The following is a 24,412-nucleotide window of genomic DNA, read 5'->3' as shown; positions in this document are numbered from 1 at the left end:
GCTTAGCCTGGAGATACCAAACTGAAATTTTAAAAAGCTGGAGTAATACAAAGCTGAAAGAAGAGATAATCCAGTTCTGTATGAACAATACGAGTTCATCATGACAATCTGGGCTCGTTGTACTGGGTGAAGGGTTCACACCAGACAAGGATACTGCAGGTGGCAATGGACGGAGTTGGGAAAAGGCCATTTTAGCCAAGGAGGAGGTAATGTATCAAAACATTGTCAGACATTTTCTGGCTTACACTAATGACTATAAACATTCTTGTAGCGAGTCAGTAAGTGATTGCCATGGCCAAGTTCATTAGTACAGAGATCTGGAGCATCTGTTTGCATGGGTAAATTAGCACACACATTTTCCCTGTTGGTCCTACTGAGATCCATAAAAGTGTTTGTCTGAATCAGAGTCTGGGAAAAACAGTTTATTTTTTCCTCTCAAGTGGAATTCACATTGTAGGATGTTCTATTTAAAGAATCCAAACAACTATTATTAGCAATTCTTTGCAATCGTCTTTTTTTCAGATGTAGTTCATGTGTAAATACTGATGGTGGAAGGAAGATTTTATCAGGCATGATATGGCAATGATGCTGCAAAATTCTGCTACATAAATAATCTATAGCCTGGAATTCTGTTATTTCAAAGATGGTGCTGAATATTTTCTGCTTTTCTAAGGGAGGATTGTAATTCAGAGAAGATTTTATAAATTTTATTATTATTATTAGAGAAATTGTGGAGAGAAACAAAAACAAATATGTAAGGTCCCGATTTGTGTGTTTATGTTAGATTTGTGTATTTATTTGTAGATTTATGTCTAATTTGTGTGTTTATGTGGCTATGGATTGAAGGTAAGAGTTACCCTCTCCAGCAACAGAATTTTCATTATTTCCTTTGTTTCTGAAAAGGTTCTGTTGAGGAGATGAGAACAGAGAAGCCACTCATGAAATTTCTTTACCTTTTTCTTAATCCTTTCCTCTTCAGTGAGGTTCCTTTTCAGCTGGAGGAGAAATAGCCATTGTACTGTTCTGTACAGAATGTGCAGCCTGGAAATCTGGTTTTTAGATAGGCTTACAAACTACTGCAGTGTGGGCAAGGGAAACTTTAATGCACATGCATGAGATTGTCTTCGTATTTCCGTGAACATCAAGGGTTACTGTTCCACAAAGAAATTATTGACTGGAGGTTGCTCTGGTAAATGTTTGCCCTGAGGTCAATAAATCTTGATATTCATCTCAGCAGAAGTCAATATCTACTTATTAGTATTATTTTTTGAGTTGAGATTATTGATAAGAGTACAAAATGGCCAGGTGCAGGTGACATACTGCTGATAAACAACTTGAAGATGTCAAATGAGAACTGTTATGTGACAGAGAGGTAAACTGCTAGTATCTAGAAGCATAGATTAGCTTTTAAAATATATCAGCTACATCTGAAATGTTGTGAAACACAGAACACCAGTGCTTGCACCTCAGGCATCCAGGGAAAGAAAGAATTACTTAGTCACTCTGTATTTACCAAATAGAAAATCTACATGGAAGATACTTTTAAATTCAGCTAAATAGTAATATTTTGGATGCTTCATGCATTCAGTGGTATTTATTATTGTGCATGCTTCTTAAAAGTTAGCAGCTAGAGTAGAAAAGAGACATAACATCATCAAATATCTTGAATATCTGCTATTCTCCCATCATAATGTGGCAAATATTCTATCAACAGATACTCAAGAACATATTGTGCTTACAACCAAGAGAAAAAAAAGCCTAGAGAATTAAAAATGTCCCCTAATGCAGTCTGTTGGCATTTCTAGGGACCTTCTATTTTTGAAGCTTTCTCAGAAGCAAGATAAAATTTTTAGTGAAAGCAAGGAGAAATAAAACAGGAGAAATAAAGAAAATAACCCTTCATTTTGCTTTCATCAGTGGAGATCAATAAAATGCTTAGTTGGAGGAATTTATACTCTCTCTCTCTCTCTCTCCTCACTTTTTCTCAAAAAATTACAGAAAATAAGGGAAATTTTATGTTGATTATTCTTATTATTGTGCCTAATGCTACAGCACAATAGAAACCAGAAATATTTACATCCAGATCCATACTGTACAAAAGGCTCCATGTTTGAATTGGTAATAGTCACTCCAGGACAGCTTTCATGTTTCTAGAGCACAAACATCTCTAAGGGCTGTAATGATTTTATTTCATTGTATTATCTCCATTTTTTACTTTTCTTGCAAGTTACAAAGGAAGAAAAATAAAGGAAATACTGGATTTTTAATAGTGCTATGGTTCTGAATATAGATATTCTCAAGAAAAGTATCCAAAGTTGTAGTTGAAGAAAACTGCTTCATGATACCTTTGATAATGTAAGAATGAGGAAAAATCAGATGGAAATAATGACTTGCCTTTTAAAAGGCAAATAAAGATAGAAGATTCTTCACAAGAATACAAGAATCAAAAGCAGTTCAAGTCACATAACTGTAAATGAAAAACTTGCTGTATACTCACTGAAAAGTGCGACAAATAAAACTATCTGAACCACATTTTGTGAAAAGACTATCAAAGCTGAACAAATTCCAGCTTGTCTTCTGGAAGGAGAAATTGTGAGGACAAAATTTGTTAAATAACAACTGAAAGGATGTGATAAGACAGTCTAGATCCATTTAAATCTGCTTTTTGGAGTTCCTCATAATTGTGTATGTATCATGAAACAGAAAACATATTGACAGAGACCGAAGGGGTTGTAAACCCTTTAAATTAAGTTTAAAATCTGACAAAAACCCAACACTACTTCTATATAGTAACATTCTGTAAAATTACAGATCTGTATAACCCAGGTCTTAGTTAAAGTTCGACAAAGATGCTCACCTAGATGGATGCACTGACTTAGTGTCAGATGACTCACAAGAGAACAGGGCCACAGATGAGAATGGATGTTTTATTACCACCCTCTCAAAAATAATAACAAAAAATTAATTACACTGTATCATGGAGACAATGGCCATGGCCTTATGATCACAATGAGGTCTTAAGACATCTCCAAGGCAGCCATCTACCTCTGAAGCTTCCTTAATAGTTAAGTAAGAGAGAGAAGTTGCTTTTTTCTATTATTGGATGAGATAAATATCTACTTCAAAACTTCAGAAGTGTCTTGTTGTTTTCATTGCCTCTTTTTTGTTATACCTCTAAACAAAGTCTGAATAGCAATTCAGATATACCCGTTCACCAAACTGGAGCCTACATTTGAGCAGGTGAACCGCACTCCAAATGCTTTAGACTGCAAATATACATATTTCTTAGAGCCACTTTCCAGAAAATATGTAATACATATTGACCTGTAACCTTAGAAGATGACCAAAAACAGATGAGCCTTTATTGTATTGATACGAATTCGTTGAGTGGCTGATTTTAAACTTTAAATATTCCTGTCTGTAATCCCTGGTGTATCAGTAGATAAATGTTTTATACTCAATCTGAGATCTAATTTTCTTTCAAAGGGCTACATTAAAAGGAAAGAGAATAAAGGTGATCTTTCGAAAAATTTTATTTGCCTAATTAATAGAGCAACTGGTGTGGGGAAAAAAAGAGATCCTGTGATCTGCTTGATGTTCTGAAAATGAAGTGTCAGACAAAATGACCTTACACTGAGATGACATTTTACTTCATTTTACATAAGTTGTATCTTCTGTATCATCTCCCTTCTGTGACAATTTGCTTTATCCAATTACTGAGCTACACAATAGGTACTTCTTAGAAATGTCATTGCTTATACTGATGAAGGAGAAACCTGAAGTTTAAAGGTTTCATCTCATACTACATAAGCCACCACAAAAATTACTTTTTAAATATATATATATAGGTCGTTTAAGAGACTACTTACTGAGTATTCCTCCTTTTCTGAAGTGATCACAGGAGGGAAACCTGCTGTCTAGAATGAAATGCATATACATTGGCTGGGCAGATCTCATACTCCATGTATGAATTTTCCACCTCATGTCATACACTTTCCCATATGGGTCTGACACCTCCAAGAAAGTAAAAAAGGAGGAGGAGACTGTAAATCCAATTTAGGATGAATATGTTCTGTTTTAAGAGTTGTGGTTTCTGAAATATGAAAAAATGTTTGTCTGTTTCCAAGAAAACCATTGCCCTTTGAAAAGTTTTTTAACAGCATTCAGTTAAGGCAGATAATCATTTAAGGAGAAATAAAATACACCCCCTGGGTTAGGAGATAGTGAGCAGCTATTGGGATAGTGGTGGCAAAGCTTCTCCAGCCTTCCCACTGCAGCACCTCAGTTTATACAAAGCATCTTTTTGACACCATGAGTTTACACTCTAATGACTCCCAGGCATTGTGTGGCACAGTGACCAGATAGATCACAGAATGTAGGAGTGATTTACATGCCACAGCCTTTGAAGGAAATGGCCACATAAATTATGGCATCTGTAGTTGTCTCCCATTAAAGGAGATAATACTGTTGTTGTTGACATTATATTTGCTGTGTTGCTTTAATACAGGCATATGTGCACCAATCTGCTTAGACATTGCTTTTGGGTAGGTAGGAGCCCAAGCAAAGCTGTTCCTTTGTTAAACAGAGTGGATGTACCTCAATCTGGGGCCTGAGGCATTCAGGCACAGAGGAGCTGTGATGCCCTCAGCTAAAGAGTAAATCAAGACACCTTAGGAAGTGTGAGGTTTCCAATTCTTCTTTCCAATTCTGCACTTGCAGCTTTCCTGTAGATGATTTTGGTGGAAATCCAGAATGAATAGGGTTTATTTGTAATTGGGCTTGAAATTACATCCTGAAAAATTAAGAGGATCAGCCTCACAAATCTTACTCACTGGGTTGGCTTTGAATGGGGTGTTCCTGCATTGGCATCTGTTCAGCCTATGGAATGAATGAACTGAACTGCAAGGGGTCTGCTCTCGCTGCTCACACTGCTCACATTCCTCACACTGCTCACTCTGTTCACTCTGCTCACATTCTTTACACTGCTCACACTGTTCACATTCTTTACACTGCTCACTACTCATGTTCCTCACACTGTTCACATTCCTCACTCTGTTCACTCTGCTCACATTCCTCACACAGCTCACACTGTTCACATTCTTTACACTGCCCTCACTGCTCACACTGCTCACACTGCTCACACTCTTCACACTTCTCAAGTTGCTCACATTCCTCACACTGCTCACACTTGCTCACATGCTTTACACTGCCCTCACTGCTCACACTGCCCACACTGCTCACCCTGGTTCACATGCACGCTTGGTTTATTCTCAGCTCACTCTTTCCGTGTTTCTGACTGTGCTCCTTACAGACATTGCAGCTGATGGAGCTCTGCTAAGAACATCAGCTTGGTTGCTGGTTTTCAGCCATGAAGCACCTTCTGTTAATAGTTTCTTCTGCATACAAGATTGTCCACAGGCACAAAAAGCAAATAAATTCTCAAACAAATTCTGTCTACATCAGTGTGGTTTGTTCTTTTCCAATTGGCATGGTACAACGCTTAAGCCTGTACTTGGTTTAGTAAAACCTGCTCTGTATATCTGTTGATCATCTCTCTCTGAAGCTTCTGGAGAAAGAAACACAAACCCCTGTTTTTACTCTATAAAGACTGCATTTATAATGCATCAATCCCTGTGGGAATCCCTACATCTATTGTCTCTGCAGGAACAGAGGGTGCTGGGCTTCTCCCTGGCTTGCATCCCAGGGGAAGAGTTGAGCTCACCAGCCCTTGCTCACCAGCCTTGAGCAGGTGGAACAAGTCTCTGTTGACTTCAGAGGCAGCACTGCAAACAGCAAATTTAGGTGAGATTAATTACCCTTTTTATACTGGGTACTCGAAAGCATCCTAATCTGTACAGATAAATGCAGGACTGCTGCTGAATATATTCTAATCTTGCTGGATATTTAAGATATCATTATTAAGATATCATTATATCATTAATGACTGCCATTATTTGTGTTAAAATAGTGCTGAGACGCTCAAATTTGGCATCTGTGCCTATCTTAGTTTTGGCATTTCTTATCTTAGTTTTGGCATTTCCTATCTGTAGGATGCTTGGCTTTGCAAGCCTGAACTTCTTATTTATACCTTGGGATAATTAGCAGTGTCGTTCACAGGGGAACACAGCAGAATAAAGGATTCAACAGAAACTGTTACTTTTTATTAAAATAACAATTTAACTAATATTTTTCTTTGCATTAATAATGTTGGTGGGCAAAGTTATTGGAGTATAATAGCAATTTATGTGTTGAAATGGCTAATCGAACATAAATGAGGGAGATTCAGTTAATGCTACAAAAATAATTAGCATTTTTTGAAGGAAAAAAAGACAAAAATCAATATGGAAGAAAAATATTTACACCATCCAGAAGGGCTTGAAAAATTAAAGGGGAAAAAAATCTTTAGAAAAATGCACTTTCAAGTGTCTTTGAAAAATACATCAGTAACAAAATAAACAGCCATCGAATGTTCAGAAGTTCAATGTTGTGAAACCGAAAATCTTTAGGAGTAATTAAGGTGGATAAAACCTCCTTGTATTGCTAACAGTAGAAACAAAACCGTAATCACAGGAGTTAAGCTTGATGAGACAAAGATACCAGTGAGAGTGTCACAAATAAATCATTACCAGGCTGTGATCTTACTCTCACTCCAAAGATCAAAGTCTTAATTTTTTTAACTGGGAAATTTGTTTGCATGGGGACTGCACAATTCTGCTGGATGGTTTTAGAATGTTTTTACTCATGCAAAGTAAGGAACATCTAGAAGCCTGCATATAAAATGAAACTCAGTGGCATAAATAAAAATGTATTAGAAATACCTTAATAGGTATTTCTACCTTCATCCCCACAATGACAATTTTGCCAAATTTTGATATGCTAAATTCAGGGATGGTCTTAAAAACTTAGTTGAAAATTGTGTGAGTTTGGTTTGGGTTTTTTTAAAGATAATATATTGGTCAAAATATATTTCATAGCAAATGTAATGCATACAGCTCAGGGAGTATGTTCCAAAGAAAATCTATTCAATCGAGAAGCATCAAAGCATTCAAGCAAGACCTTGAATGAGTTATTAAACAGTAAATAGTCTGGGAATGAAGGTAGAGAAATATATATGAAAGGGAAAGCAGTGAATGTGATGAGCCCTCTGCAGAAGCTGTTTTTTTCCCCTTGGCCTGTAATTTAGATATGAATTTATTCTGCAGTGAACATATTATTTATATCTCTGCTCACCACCTTTTTAACTCATGCTTTTGGGCTTGGAGTGACTTTAATGGGAGCAAGGAACAAGACTTACCATAAAATAAAGACGTCATCCTGAGAGAAATGCCAGGGTTTGGCCCTTGTGAAGATCAAGTCCTGAAATATTAAGGGTCATAACAGCAGCTGATTGCTTGTTGGAATTTCCCCTAAATTGTTGCCTTAAAATACTCTGAATTTAAATGGAAAGTGTCATTTTCCTTCAAGTAAGCTATTTCTCTTTAGCCATTAATTGGAGAAAGAATACTGTGATCCATCTGTTATTCTGCTCAATTTCTGCAGGTTATGTAGCAAATTTTAGTAATTTTTGTTTTTCCAGTTCACTGATTTTTTTAGTGATACAGTGCTTTCAGGTAATTATTTAAGCTGCTAAAGATCCTTTAAAGAAAAGGTTTGCTATAAATGTACACATGCACAAAGGCATAGGCCAGGAGAGAGAATATTGGTGAAAAGCATTTCATCCCTAGATTATCAATATAAATTCCAGCTGAGCCTTGTAATAATTTAAAGCTTTAAAACGGGCATTTATCAGCCTATCCAGCCTTGTTGAGAAGTCTTTTTTTCCAATAGCCTATGAGCAGAGGTTGAACTGAGTTCTCTTGTCTCCAGCATCCTTTTTATATTAGTTTTCTCTCTCTCTGTGAATTTTAAAGCATTTGTTCTTGGTGGCCCATGTTTTTCTGTGTGGGCTTTTGGACACTGGGATTCATAATCATTGGTCTACAACCAAGAGCTTCAAATCTGGGGACTGGATAAAAAAAGAAGAATGTTAGTTGAAAAGGATTTTTAACTGGAAAAAGACACTTTACCAGGAGGAGGAGGACAGGAAAAGAGAGATTTTTTTTTTATTCCAAGAGACATTTCATTACTGCTGAATTTTTGCTTGATAAGTAGACATATTTGTAGAATAGCAGTTTTCAGGTTCCAAGAACACACCATAATCAGCTAATCTTAGTCCCCAAATAGCACAGGCCACATTTTACTTAATGACTTTAGGCTGAAATAGGACATATCTTTTAGAGAAAAATCCTGTGAAGTGTTTAGTGTCTAGTGATGTGACATTTGTCAAAGAACTGGAAAGATGTTCCAGTGGCAAATCATCCTTCCTATAGATAATATACACCATATGTCTGAACGGATGCTCCTGATTCCATTTCCAGCTCTTGGGTCTGTTTGCCAGCCTGAAGAACCCTCTAAATCCAGTCTGTGTTTGACACTGTGTCTTGGACTGTGAGCAGAGACTTTTTGTTCTTAAATCTCTTGAACACCCTGACATTTTTCTCATGAACTGTGTTTTCCAACTCTTTCATGATTCTTTGATCTTTTTCCCTGATCTCTTTGACTACTGAATGTCTGTGTTGAACTGTGGGCATCAAAGCTGGACACAGTATTTTACATCCCATTCAGTATTTCCACATTAAAGGACTGCATTCGTTCATTTGGCAGGACATCTTACAGAAATGCATGTTCAGCTGAAAACCTCTTGGTTTCCCCAGTCCTTTTCAGATTTGCTGGTTATCTTAGCAGTGTGGTCTCTGCCTGCTGGAGTCTGCGTCAGTTGGTTGTGCTGGCTCCCAAAGCAATCCAATCCCCCCTGTACTGCAGGCTGTGTCTCATTATTCAGCCATTCCTCTAATCTTCATCCCATCTACCAACTTTATTAGTAATGATTTTCTGTTTTCTTGCATATCAGGGATAAAACAAAAGGAAGAGTGGGGCTAAGAATAGCTTTAGGATCCCACTGGAAATACATGTTCAAGAATAATTCCCTAAAGAATGAACAATAACTCACACTTTAATCCTTTTAAAGTATGTCATGTTGATTTTTATATCATTCAGGTTAATCAAAACATCATATTGTAAGCACCATCTAAAGCAGCTTTTAGAAGTCTATTGTGCCATCATTGTTACTTTTAGCAACTTGAAACCCCATAAAAAATCAAATTAGTTTGACAAAATCTGCTTGCTATGAGCCGGTGTTGATTGGCAGTAATTATATTAGCCATCTTTATTTCCTTATTAATCAAGTCCCTCTCAGCCATTTCATTATTTTCTCTACGATCAGTCAGGCTCACAAGCTTTAATTACCTGATCTGCCTCTATTACCTGCTGAAAATACTGGTACAACAGGAGGTTTTTTCTGGTTGTCTGAAAGTTTATGTCCTCATGTATAAAGAACAGTACCAACATCACAAGGACCTCTTAAAATTCTTGATGGCATGTGGAGAAGTTTATTTAAAATGATGAAAAAATTAAGAAGGAGAATGTGTAGCATTTTTGCTTACATGACATTTGCAATCAGGGCACATTGCAGGCAGGTTGAAAGATAGTATGTGGCTTATGTGGGAAACAATTTTCTGGTTCCAGAGGATTTTAACATTCATTTGGAAATATGAGAAACTTGATAAGTGGGAAAATGTTACATGAAAATAGCATTTGTAAGTTACTACTTTCTGAGCATTTTTACACTTATCTCTGGACCTGTCAATCAATATTTTTTTCTCAGTCATCAAAAATATATAAACAAATTAGAAAATTGCTGAAGTTTTCTGCCAGAGAATCTTTACTAGAATTCCTTGCGCTTATATATTCAATTTTGAAAATAACATCTCACTCCAAATCAGAAACTCTTCTTATTCTCCAACATAAGTAAAAATGCAGCTGCAGTTATCCATTATTCACAAATGCAGATTTACAAACCAAGTATCCTCAAAGAGAGATCCCACTTTCTTCCCTTCTGCCTCTCCCAGCCAGAGGGCCCTGCTCAGCTGGAAGGTGTTAGCAGAGCTCTCTGACAGGGGCACACACAAGGGTGCCAGAGGTTTGAAGCTCAGCATCCCACAGGGTGGCCCGTGCTCATGCTGGCTTTCTCTGGCAGGGGTACTGGGTGTGTGCAGGTCTCACACCAGCACAGGGAGGCAGTGCTTTGTCTGAGCAGATGCACAGCTGGGAGCTCAATGCTTTACTGGAGACTGCAAACACAGAGGGAAGAAGGGCAGGACCTTGGACAGTGTGTGCTGATCTTCTTGCAGACTGTCAGGAATGAGGGTAAAAACATGAGAAAGCTTTGCTGTTCTTTCCCCCAGACTGTGTAGCCATGTACTGAAAACCACCCCTGCCCACCCACAGTCCCAGCCAGGGGCAGGACTGTAGCCATAGCACAAAAGGTGAGGCTGGATCGAGCCCAGGTAGGAAATTGAGGGCTTTCTTCCTGTCACAGCATATGTTTGCAGTTGAGATGGTCACAACACACAGAGTATCATTGTACTAGCTCAGAAGGCTTCAAGCCATGCAGCACACCACCCCACCACTTCAGAAAGCTGCAAGAACCTACTCTTCTTGTTCTTTAGCCCAACCTTTTATACCCCTGATGTTCATGCACTGCACCTGTGTGCCCTCTGTTCTCTTTGGAGGTTGGTCAGTGCACCTGGGCACTCCATGGCTCATTGCTGTCAGTGCTGCTCACCTGCTTCTCATAGCTGTACCCATTGGGGACGAGGCTCAGCCACAGCCCCACTCCCAATTACCACCAACTGTGTACATTTTTAGACTCTGGTGTAATGTTTCCACCTGTGAGTTCGTGCCTGAATCCACCCAATGGTAGAGCAAACCCTGATGTGTTGCTGGGGAGGAGATGCAGAAGCAAACCCTGTGAGTGCATCATCTTCCTTTGTTCTTTTTATTCTGCTGTGCTTTGTAGATAGAGCTATTTATCTTGGTCTTGATTAGTTTCCAAAGGAAACTAAATATCAATAAAATAGCTACCCAAGTCCATTTTAAATGCCCATGGGGACACCACTATTGCTGTGATTTCTGGAAGCCCTGGTGCTGCCAGAGGACATCTGCACAGAGGGACTGGGCAACCCAGTGCTTCACTGGGGGTATCAAGCAGTCAGGAAACAGGTGGTGGAAAGAAAATTGGCATTCTAGACTCCTCCACCTTTTACAATACCTACTGCTGCAGTTAATGCAGTATTTTCTTAACACCTGAACTCTCATTAAGTTTTAGGATGTTTGAGCTAGAGGAAGGTGCTGCCCTCATGTTGAATATTTGCTTATATTTTTCCTTAGCTGATAGCAGTTTTTTTCTTGTGCAACAGCCATCTGAGAAACGTTGTACATGTGGATTCATCATGCCACCCTCATCCACAAAAGTCTGCAGATCTCCCAGCAGAAAAGCAATTATTCAGCCAAAGTATGGGAGCACACTACTGTTAATTAATAGATCAATTATAATCTATGCAATAAGTGCATTTCAATGCTCTGGCACTCACAGATGTGAAAATACTCATTATTGAATCCATACCAGCAATGAAGATATTGAGCATTAAAAAACAGAAAAGGGTGCTATTTTTTACTCTCAGAGTTCTAAAACCTTAGTTTTATAGTATCCTTACTGAAAAGACATAATTTTAAAACTTCAATCCTTGGTCTTGACCTCATGGTTGATGTAAGCAGTCTGCTGTACTCCCCTTGAACATCACCTTGGCTGTGTTAGCTGGTATGTGAGCAAACACGTGGTCAAAGTTAGAGGGAAAAAATGCTCTCAAATCAAAATCACACATTGAAAGTCTTGTCTTTGCATCAGGATGTGGTGCTCTCTTTGTGGTAGGGGATCTTATTGCTGCTTCCTGACCTGTATCACTGCCACTCAGCAGCAACTGCAGCTTAACCATGACATTGAAGAATCCTTCTTGCTTAGAAAAGAGGCTTTATCACGAGGAGGCTGATTTACAGTGCAAGATCATTGTGCTTTTCCTTGTACTAAACATTCACGTGTGTATATTTTTAGATATTTAATTTTAAAATATTCATTCATATCTGAAACCATGCTTTAATTCCTCATTATTTCTTCGGTTTTCTTGTATCATGCCCATTATTTTTTATCTTATAAATAAAAAGTGTTTAGGGACAGACGTTTGCACAGATGGTATATCTTAATAAGCTTCGTACCAGCCTGGTATTAGATACTGTTGCCCATAATAGTTAACTTTCAGTTTTGAAATTCAGAATTTCAATGTCATTCCAATGACCAGCCACAGCATTTTGCTATGGCTGGTCAATGGAATGACATTGGAACCCTGTAAAGTTTGTTATTTTACTCACTGCTCTTTAAACTAGATTTACTGCTTATGTCATTTGGGGGTTCAGGTTATCTACTTGACATTTATTTGAGCACAGCTCAAAATGTGCAAATTTTGTATTCATAAAATAAAAGAGAACTCTCAGGTTTACTATAGCTGTATCTGAACACAGCATTTTTCTTTGCATCTCAAGTGAAGTCAGCATTCGTGCAAAATACTGTTACAATGCCAATCCAACAGCTTTAGAAATCTGCTTTTGGTTTGGATTTCTAGTACCATTTGCTGTATCCACCATCCTCTGGCTCACAGGCTGGCACAGCTGGAGGAGTCAGTCTTGCACATCTAGAGTTTGCCGAGGGCTAAATGAAAAGATGCTGCTGTGTTTGTATCCTGATTCCCATTGGTGTCAAGCAAGTATTTCTTCCACTCCATAAATATTCAGAAGCAGAGGAAAACTTCTTGGCTTTGAAATTATTTGTCAAGTTATCAAAATGTACAGAAAGTATGAAAGATTTTTTATAGAAAGTCTTCTGCATAATTTACCCATCTAATTTCTTATCAGATCTGCCCTACCAAATCTTTCTGCTGACTCAGGCTGGTGTGATCATGTACTCCTATCAAATGTTTACAAAACCTACATTTTCAGTTTGTTACAGGAAAATGTAGAGAGTATATTATGTTTTATAGAGAGATAGATTGCTGTTGTAAGAACAGGAAGTAAATTTCTCAGTGATTTGTCTTCATTGCCTAAGAAAATGGTTTATTTGGCTTGATCAAATTCTCTCTGGAACCAAATCCAGTCCATTTTATTGACTTGTTACTTCAAACAAATCTGATGAAGTTACCTGTGTAAATGATAGGACATGAAGGACTTGGCCATAGATACTCGGAAGACCCATGATCATTTAATAGGCCTGGATAGTTTCCATCTTCCCCTTGTATCTCCTACAAACATCTGTGTGCTCATGTTTTGTGCTGATGGGTGTGTAAGATATCCCTTCTTTGGCAGCATTTGCTGGGTTTGGGTGGTGGATGGCTCATGGAGAACAAAATTCCACAGGCAGCAAGTGGGATCTGACAGCAGCCTCCAGGCCCACAAGGCCAAGCAGTGGTTGCTTGCATTCATTTATATAAGTGCCTGCTCCCACAAATGAAGTCAGAGCAGTGGCTCTGGGGTCCTCACATTCACTGGTGTGGAAACTGGGTTTGCAGCGTTCTCCAAACAATTCTTGCTCAGGAGCCCCCACATCTTTACCAAGATATCTAATAAAATTAATACATTGTAAGGTTAAATGATCAATAAATCATAAATTTTATTTTCTTACAACCTTCTGTGGGAACCAGTAAAATACTTTCTTGCAGGCCAGACCTTGAAAAGCTGCCTTTGAATTTATTAGGAGAGATTGTAGCATTTAGAGCCCCCAGATGTGCATCTTTCTAAGATGCTTTACCTGATTGTGGTGACCCAACAATCAAAAGGCATGGGGAAATTTGTTAAGAAGCTCTCATCACTGAGGAGGCTGGAGGAGGCTATTGGAGGAGAAAGGAATGAAGAGTCACAGCTTCATGACCAGAGCCCTCAGACATCTTCAGGCTGGTGGCACTGCACACCAGCTTCACTTCATGACAGACCTGCAAACAAGGAGCAGTGCACCTCAGTGTCACATTTCATGTGGATGAGAGCATGGTACATGGGACTGATTCCTTTCCTTGTGTGTGAGCCAGCACAGGCAGGCACAAAAACAACCACAGACCACAGATGAAATGCAAAGAATAAATTTATTTATTTTACCTCACCAGCAAGGGGATCCCTGAAGCAGATATTGCAGTTCAGGAAAACACTGCATAGGCAATTAGTATTTTTTTAACCTCTGATTCACCTTCCTCCTTCTTAGTGTTTAAGTCCTGCTGCCAATAGATCTAATTGAATAGAAACCTGTGATGAAAATTAAACATTCAAAGCACATGCTGGTCACAGCAAAATAACCATTATCGTTAATGGGAGTTGCGTGAGCATACTGAGTGAAGGATTCACTTTGCTTTTAATTCCATGTCATTTAGAATGAATGAATGAATGAATAGGAGTGTGTGTATCTGGGCCTGTTCTCTTCCCTCTAATGTACAGAAGATCAAATCCTAATTAAGAGGAAATAATTATCAGTCCATCCTCTCACAGTTCTCCTTCCTGTGTTCCACTGAAATGGTTCTGAGTATGTATAGGTGGAGTCAAAGATTAGCAGTGATTTGTGTCTAAATTCTGACTTTTAATATTGCAGCAGCACTGACAAACTCATAGAACAGTAAATATAATGGCTGTATAATTAGGCTGGTTTGTAAACAATTACTACTATTTAGTTGATAGTGCAAAATGCTCTTCTGCAGCATTCATCAAATAAACACTTATTTGGGCATATAATTTGAAAAATGCGGGTTATTTAGTGGACTGAGATTTCTTGTCACACCAAAGTATGATGCTAATTTGCTGTTGTCTGACTAGTTTGTATCTTCAGATGACTTCTGGTAGTGAGTGGAAAATGAAGTGCCTGAGGGACATCAGGTCATTGGAGGGTGCATCTGCAAGTGCCATGTCCCCTTTAGGACACCCTGTTTGCACAGTGCAATGCTCCTGCTGCCTGTCCCAGGGCTCATAGGCCTGTCTGACTGTGCTGCACTCCTTCCATCTTCAGTCCTCTTGCTTCTCGCTGGCAAATGCCAATCCCAGCCTGAAACAAAGCCGAGACGTGTGGGTGCCTCTCCCTCCTTCAGGGGAGCATGGACACGTGGGTGCCTCTCTTCTCCTGCCTGTTGGGGAGCATGGACACAGCCATAGCGTCTCATTCTGTCCATGTTTACATCCTGTGACAGCACTGCCTTCAGCTGCCTGCTCCAGGATGAGTGCTGCAAGTGACGATGATTTACAGCAACTGCTCTGTCTCACAGCTTTAGGAAGATCGTGCCATAGCAGGAGCTGCAACATATGAAGCATCTCTTGTCTTGTAGTCATTGTACTGGAAGAGTACAAATTGCTCTGAAAGATCACTTTAAAATAATGGATTCCCACTGACAATTGTATATGCCAGTTTTAATGAATGTTTGTCAGTGAGCTGGAAAGGATTTGGAAGGAGATCTGTGCAACATGGGCCCCTTTAAAACAGTATGGGCAGGGGGTTTTGCATGTCCCCGAATGGAATCAGGATTACCAGAATGATTTTTCCAGCCTGGACTGTGGCAGTGGCATTTCTTTTACAAGAGGAAAGTTGTTTATTGTTTTAAGAGAACAAGGTTCTTGGAACAAGGGTCAGATCTACAGGATTTCTGTGAGAAACTTCTAAGAAAAGCAGAGGGGGAGAAAGCTCACATTGCCCCATAAAATGTTCTAGATGGCAGTTCATGAGGGAAAAGATCCAGCTTAGTTCTCAAGTTGCAGTGGGAGTTTGCAAGGTACAGGATTATGAAAGGAAGTTTGCTTTTGTACTTTGTGAAATGAGCATATTTAAAATAGAAAGAAAAACTCAAAATGCCACAGACCATGAAATGAAAATTTCAAATGCTATTTCAGGACAGAATTATGCATTGGATGCTGCGCAGTCTGGTGATTGTTGCAGTCCTAAGTCCCACAGCAGGACACCTGCTCTGGCCACAAGCATTTCTGGCCTTCTTCAGCGAGCAAAGACATTTTGGCTTGTGCCAGTGGTTTAGTGACCAAGCCAAAGAAGCCTACAAGTGTATCACCATGACAGCAGGGGAGCATTACAATGCTTTTGATATTTCATTATTTAGGAAACCCTGAGAAGACTGGAAATGCAGCAGTGGTGGGCCCAAAAAAAGCAGGGTGTGTAGTCAGCAGGTTAGCATGGGGCTGTGCAATGTGTTGGCCTACGTGGAAAGGTGAGCAGTATGGGGCCCAGCAGGATTTCAGTCCTCATACCTGCTGACAGTTGTCTGTAACTGTGCATACAGCATGTTTGTGTGTCAGTCAGCCCAGGCAAAGAGCATCTTACACTCATGTACCTCAGTGCCTTTAACTCATCTACTGCTGGCACAAAAGCCATTAAACAAGATCTAATTAAAAATTACTATTGTCTGAAGGTTGTTTTCCTTATGTAAAATTCCTTCAGTCTCAGCTGTCTTGGAAATTTGAGTTAAATGGTCCTCTGGAAGAATTAGAAAGAGATGTGAGCAAAATCACTGTGGGAGGACTTTGACGGCAAGAGCATTTCCTCCCAGTGAGAGTCACAGAAGCCAACAGGTAATGTCACAGAGCAGGGTACGCATTTGCCACTGCACTTAAAGTTATTGCTAAAAGATGTTTTTATACTTTCATTTCCATAATATCTAAGTGCCTCACTATCCTTGTTCATCATCATCCCCACTTGGTGAAAAGCAGAGCAGGTTCTATGTAGATGTAGTCAGCAAGACACAGAGGACTAGAAAACTACCAAAGACTAAAGGTAGCTTGACGTAGTATTTAAGCATGTTGTGTTCTTCAGCCTAAGAGACCTCTCTAAGGTCAGATGGGATGATCAGACCACAGCAGGGAGCTGATCCAGGTTTGCAGAGTCCTCATTCAACTTCTGGATTGTCATGGGGCCAAAGCAGACAAGCTTAGAAATGCAATGGATGTCTATTTGATCCTTATCCCGGTTTGATACAACAAATTTAGAAAAGATGGAACTTGGGTGCAACCTTTGATTTCATGATGTTGTGATCAGCATATTTAGTACTTTTGATCCGTGCTGGTAACACAAGGATGGTATTTCAGAGATGCAGAACAGCAGGCAAAGTTTCTTATTTTCAAGCCATGCAAGAACAAATAGACCATCAAAATTCCTACTCTGCAGCATCTGAGCAGAGAAACTGGAATGACTGATATGCTGGAATGAATAGGCCTATTACCTTGCAAATTGTACTGTATAGTACCACTTGTAACAACACAAGATGTTGCTGCATTTTTTTTATTTGATGATTTATCGCATATTATGCTATTTTAGTTCTCATTCTAGTGGCAATATGGACAGGAAGACATATATCTGATATTTATTGAAGTTAAAGTTGAAAAGTTGGTTTCAAATAACCATGACCCATGCTCTATATAAGTAATAATAATAACAGTCTAGAAGGTACAGTTTTCTGGTATCAAGTCTGGAAAACTTCAATTAAAGACTCTTGTCTCTCTGGGATCATTCCTAGATGAAAACAGTGGAGAATTTTCAGGGCTGTGAAGTTAGGATAAAAGCTGGTAATCTAAACTAAAGTTTTGCCAATCCTAAACTGCTTGCATACTCTCTGCTATGGGATGCAATTGTTACAAATCATTCCAGAAAGGAGCGCTAAATAATTCTTCCTATAGATAAGTTAGTGGTATTTTGGTCGACTTATGTCACGTGGGTGTGAGATAGAACCAGCTAATTCACTGCATTTAGTGTAGGGAAGAAATTAGTACACTGGACAAAGTTACTAAATTCAGTTAATTTCTTTCATCAGAAAGATGGGGTTTCTGCTCCTCCAGGAAAAAAAAAAAAACTGCAGAACAATTTTTTGTATGGAACCATAATCATGGAATGAAGCCACATCTACAAGAGATCACAGAGAAAAAGTCCCACTGGACATCAGGGCTCTCTGCTCAACCTCACAGTAATGCTCAGGCACCAAAAAATCCTCTGAAGGGGCCTCCAGCCCCCATGGTGGTTGGCAGCTGTCTCATGAACTTCCTTCTCAGCTGTATCACCTTCTGTCTGAGAAGGAGCTGGCTTAGTGTCCTCACTGTTCAGTTCATATGTTGATTAGAAGTGCCCTTCTAATACAGATATATATTTGGTAGGAATCTGTTAGCAATACACTCAAACCTGTTTGTTCTCTTAGTGTCCTCATCTTGAACCTTGCTCTTTGTCTTCACTGACAATAAATTCTTGCCTCTGCTGTATTTATACTGAATAATCATCAGCTTTCTTCTGCCCATTGCTATTCAAACTACTTTTTTGGTCTCTTCTTGTAAGTCACTTAATCCTCCACAACATCATAAATGCCTCATCTCTGTTCTTGCTCCACTCTCAGATCATTCTTAAACATTGCAAGCAGTGCTGCATTTTCATACTCAGGACTGTGAGGGAGGTCTCACCATTTCCTGTGCAATACTGTTAATGCTTCCCCATCTCTGTGGAAATACTTCTTGCATGTTGTAGGATCTTTTTCTTTCATTTCTGCCTCTTGGTGGTTTGCGGTGATTCTGTGGTCAGCTAGTGCTTCTGGATATCTAGAAGTATCTGTCTAAACAGCAAGGTGTCTGTCCCTTAGCAGTTCCAGATAAGCAGTTCCCTGCTTATGCCAGAAATACTCGTTATTAGTCCTTAGCTGTATGGCCTTGCACTTTGCACAGTTGATTTCCATCCATTTCTATTAATTCAGACCTCAAGGTCATCTGGTTATTACTGTGCGCAATCCCAGCTCTCTTCTGAATTGACAGAACTCCTCCTAACTAGGTATCATCAGCAAAGTATTACCACCCTCTTGCTTTTAGTTACAGTCTTTAATCAAATTAATCCCCAGAATGAATCTTTGAGGAAATCTTCTGGTAACCCAGAGGGCTGCTCTCAGGTTTCATTGGAAAGGCCCCACATGCATCTGCTGGAATTTATCTGCATTTTTTCTTATATTTCTGTCTGGTTCATGGTAGCAAACCTTATTCCCTCTTCGGGTTTCCCCTACAGAAAATGTGTCTTTTACATTAATTCCTTGACTCTGTTGTAACTTTTAATTTCACTGTAAATATGAAGATTGACTTAAAGTCAACACCTTTTGCCATAAATAGAGTGCATTTCATGACAAGTACATGATTAACGTTTTCCTAATTAATTTTTGGCTGCTTGCCAAATTAGTTCAGTCACAATATGTATTATTTAGAATTATTCCAATCAAATTATTAGCATGGCAACCAACTGAAAACACTCAAATATTAAAACTTTGGCAGACTGCGGTTTCCATTCGGAGGCAGGTCAGAGTAAAGGTGCAGTAACTTAAAAGAGAGGGGTTTTTCCATGCTTGTGTTAGCACCATTTGTTATCCAGAACTGATGCCATCCTCAGAAGTTATGATCTAAGTCTGTAACTGGGTACAGCTCAATCCTGGAGTATCTGGCTTCAGTGACGTTGTCTTAAGGGTGAGTTCAGCCTTATCCTTAGGTAGGTAGAGTACTTCCAGCATGACACAGTAAGCCACGTGTGTTTATGCAATAATGAATGATGTTAGCAAGTTGACTTCTGATTAATGATTGACTTCCAGTCAATAAAAAAACCAAATTAAATTGGTACATCTTTCTTTAATTGAAATTAATAGTTTGATTAGGCTTGGAACAAGACCCTTTCAGTCTGGTGCTGGTAAATGCAGGGCTTTCTTTTCCCTGCTTCACTCCCACACTTTCAACTCTGACGCTGGCATTCCTTGCTCATACCCCCATAGGGCACGGATGAGGCACCTGACTGCATGCTTGTAGTGATGGGCAGCTTTCAGCTCCTGGAGAGAATGCTGTGTTTTCCAGGCTATCCCATTGGCAGCAAGGCTGGCATATGGAATGGTGCAGCATCCCTCTCCAGCAAGGCTTGGCACTGCCTCACGCACTGCTCAGGCAAGGTGGTGTGACCTTAGCTTGTTTCTCTGTCACCACCTGGACAGAGGGGCTGCTGTGTAGTACAGGCAAAGGATTTCACCTGTAATCAAAACCTTTTAATGCTTAGATCTTTCTGTGAGACTTGCCACAATCACTGTCGTTTCGTTTTCCCATCATCCTGGAGCATTTAGAAAAGGTAATGATGAAAGAGGATTAGTGTAGGGGAGGCATTGTTGGTGCTGATGAGACAGTTACAGTCATTGGGTTTTTTTACTTTTGCACATCACACTAGAGAACAACACAGAAGAAATGCTATGTACCAGCTATGGATTTGTATTTTCATGTAATCATATAATCCTTTAGGTTGGAAAAGACCTTTAAGAACTCAGCTGTTAACCCAACACTGCCAAGTCCACCACTAAACCATGTCCCTAAGTGCTACATCTACACATCTTTTAATACGTCCAGGGCTGGTGACCCCACCACTTTCCTGGGCAGCCTGTGCCAATGCCTGGCAACTCTTTCAATGAAGAAATTTTACCTAATATCCAATCTAAACTTCACCTGGTATAACTTGAGGACATTTTGTTTTGTCCTGTCACTTTTACCCGAGAGAAGAGACTGATCCCCACCTGGCCACAACCTCCTTTCAGGTGGCCCCTGAGCCTCCTTTTCTCCAGGCTGACCACCTCCATCTCCCTCAGCCACTGCTCATCTGACTTATTCTCCAGACCCTTCCCCATCTTCATTGCCTTTTCCTGGTTACATTCCAGTACCTTCATGTGTAGTGAAGGGTCCAGAACTGCGCAGAGTGCTTGAGGCGTGACCTCATCAGTGCCAAGCACAGAGGTCACTGCCCTGGTCCTGCTGGCCACCCTGTTTCTGGTACAAGCAGCCTGCCTGGGGAGAGGTATGCTGAGTGTAATGCCACTTACAAACTAACACCTTTAATTGCCACTTACTGTAAAAGGATGGTGAAATCTGAGCAAAGTTTGGCACCACAAGGTGTCTAGAGGAATCAGAAATTGTTTAGAAACAGTAGCCTGAGCTACTGTGAGCTCATTGCTAAAATGGGGGGCTATGCTCCTGCAATGCAGGAGATGTCACTGTAGGAATCAACTGTCTCTGGAGGAGAGAACCTGGCATGCACTGGATCTTGAGTTTTTCCTTGACCATGTTTTCATGTGACATATTGTCTAATTTTATATTTTAGCTGTGATGCCACATAGGCATTTTCTTTGGTTGAGTTAATCTAAACCTGAATAAACAGACTAAACCACTGAGACCATTATTTGGCTGCAGTAATCTCTGCATGCAGCAGCTGGCTGTCAGAATTGCAGTGTAGAACTTAGAGGCTTTGTGCTGTTCTGTGAGTAGATCTACTCCAAAGCTGAATCATTAAAAACGCCATCAGTTTAAATGAAGCAAAGAACATCCTGAAGAGCTGCATTCTGCTTTCCTTGCTGCCTCAGGGTTGTCTCATAGTCATACACTGTCCCAGTGTCTCTAAGCTCTGGTTCTCACCCCAGAGTGAACCCTTTGATGTCCCCTGGCAGACACGAGACCTATGCCTACTGCTGAGGTGACTGCCCATTGTGTGAGTCTGTGCTGATGGACAGTGGTGCTCCCCTCACCTTGCACACCTGGGCACAGTGGCTGTGCACCTCTGGGAAGGAAGTTAAAGTTGTCAGAAGTAGATGACTTCATGGTTTCTGCTGAAGAGGTCTTTCTGCAAAGCAGAGATTGGAAGAATTGCATCCTCACAGTGTATTTCCCTGTTGACTGTGTGGATTCCTATAGATTTACCTGGTTTAGTGATGGACATAGTAGTGCTGCGTTAACAGTTGGAGTTGATGATCTTAAAAAGCTTTTTTACAACCTAGAGGATTCTGTGATTCTGTTATTCTAGAATCATAGAATTGGGTTAGGTGAAAATACCTGCTTTGTATCAGCACTGGGGTTATGATAGAAATATCACATCTGGCTTACATCTGTCTTTTCAAGTACAAATTACAAACTTCTCAGGGCAATGTCCATCTCTTAGAGGCCCATCTAAGCACCTTGCATAGTGGGTCCCTGAGCTTATCTGAGGTCTTAAATGGTCATTGTACTGTATCTCCACCTATTTTGTCACTACTCCATGAAGGCTATTATTTTCATTATGTGATCAGTAGAAGTGATGCATTATACATTTGCATTCTGTTAATAAACATGTCAGTCTTTAGTTATAAAGAAGTTAGGTTTAAAATTTTTAGCAAATGGTTTTTTAAACTAATGTACTGCAGTGGTCCCTTTTTAGTTAGCCACTGTAGTATACATTAAATGTCAAAGTGCTTTAGAATGTACAACACAATATGTCAGCATTGTGCAGCAGCTGAATGCTGGATACATTTTAGATGCCCCGCAAAGGAAGAGAGATGCTACATTGCTGGGAATTCTTCTTGACTTTCAATCAAATACCTGATCTGCAATGCCAAACACAAACTGCATTTCATTTAAAAATGCTGCTAGGTAGTCCTTGATTGAACACTCTGAACCTGATCAGAATCTAATTTGGGTTTGCATTGCAAAAGACACTTACATTAGCACCTCTAGCAGATCAATAACAGGTTTTAATGCATACTAATAAAAAAGGTCCTAATTCCAAATACAGCTTTAAGTTTTGCAAGAGCAACATAGTTCTTGCTAATCAAATCTTTGTTGAACAAGAAACAGTGAAATGGAGTACTGTTTTCAAACAAATGTCTCAGAATTACGCTAACTAAATGCCACAAAAGGAAACCATACTAATCTATTTTTCACAGTTGTAAGTGCAATTAAATGGCCCATTTTAGGGGAAAATGCTTGTTCATGGGGGAATCCTGACTTCTTCCTGATGGTTAGTGTGCCTGCTCTCAGTGTGTGCTGCAGTAAAAGGTTTCCCTTTATGACAATAAAAACCATCATCATCAGTAGAGTTAAGGAAATATAGAAGAAATTATGTCCATACATGATTGCTCATATAGCAAGTAGAGTACTGACTGGCAGAATGATTTTGCTCTAAGGATTTGCCATGGTTATATAAACTCCATATTTAGCTAATTTATAATGAAGACAACCCTTTGTCTCTCTTCTATTGTACCCCAGCCAATGCTTCACTGGCAGACTGGAGCCCTAGGAGTCTGCTGCAATAATAACTGTCTGTCAATTTACTAATAATATTTTAATTCAAAATTCTATACAGACAGGATGCAATTTGATTTCCCAGGATTTATTCTTATTTTCTCCATTACTGTGTTAATTACATTACTGGATTTGGTGAGCAAAGACCCAGTGTGTCTCCCAGGTCTCAGCAAAACCCAAGAAATTGATCTTGGCTGCTTGTGTAGCGCTGCAGGTGATGCACTGTGTGGGAGGTAGAGGCAGATTTTATTGATCCAGTAATGTCATTCTCCATACTTCTGTCCTCCCACTGAACTGACCATTCCATCTCTGCTGCAATAATTTACGTGTTGCAGAGCCACACTGCTCTCTCTGGTGTAACACCAGCCTCTCAAAGAAAGATGCTCATGACCTCCCTTCACTTTACTGAACCATATCTAGTTCTTGGGATTTGTATTCTGATTCTGTTGTGGCTGGTTGAGGTTTTGGGGTTTTTTTGTGGGCATATGTTTGTACTCACTCAAAGTATTGAGATAATTTTTGCTGGGCCTGCAGGAAGAATGACACCTGTATAGTTTGTCATAAAAGGCACCAGACGTAGAAGTATTGTATTTGTTCACCAAAGTAAACAAAATGTCCAGAATGCCTGGGGCATTATATATTCATAATATATAGGAGGAGGCAGTCTGTGTGAATATAAATCAGAATTTATATACTGGAGTCCCTGCTTCTACAGTTTAGGCTTTTTCATTTTACAGAAAAAGCTACAGTGATTTTCAATTAACAAGGCAAAATTATTTCTGCAGTTACAAAATTAAACCTCACAGCACAGTTATGTTTCCATAGACAGAGCCTATGGTGAGTGGAGGGCTTGTGTCTGAACTGGGAAGTGAGAATCTGGAGTTGCTGGGACATAACATCCATAGCTTCCATTTCATCTCATGGAGGTTTCTGATGTGAAAGAGGAGATGGAATATGGGATGACTTGGGTTTAAAATGCCCAAAAACTTTCCTTCAGAAGTAATGAAATGTTCTCCCTAATGCTGTACCAAGAAAACAAGTGCTGAACTTCAGTGTTATCCTAATGTGGTCCTTCTGTGAGTGCTCTCCTTCCCAAACTAAACACCCCTTCCCTCTGCAGCTGGCACTGGAGGAAGGGCTGCTAGTACTGTTTTCAGACAAAAATGATGCTCAGCTCTTGGCTACCTCCTTCATGGCATCACCCTGACAGGTGATGAGAGCTCCTGCATGGCATCACTGTGAAAGGCATCACCATGACAGGCATCACCATGATGCTTGCATGGCATCACCACCAGAAATGGTCTTT

General features: G+C 39.7%; 1 protein-coding gene across 3 annotated transcripts in view; it reads left to right on the top strand.

Moving 5' to 3' along the window:
- LHFPL3 (LHFPL tetraspan subfamily member 3) overlaps positions 1-24,412 on the top strand; it is a 258,434-nt gene that overhangs the window by 36,830 nt on the left and 197,192 nt on the right. The gene's annotated exons all lie outside the window — the stretch shown is intronic.

This window comes from Vidua macroura, chromosome 5, assembly GCF_024509145.1.
Source record: "Vidua macroura isolate BioBank_ID:100142 chromosome 5, ASM2450914v1, whole genome shotgun sequence".
NCBI classification, from domain to species: Eukaryota; Metazoa; Chordata; class Aves; order Passeriformes; family Viduidae; genus Vidua; species Vidua macroura.
The sequence above is the reverse complement of the archived record's forward strand: the minus strand, read 5'-3'. Positions and strand labels throughout refer to the sequence as shown.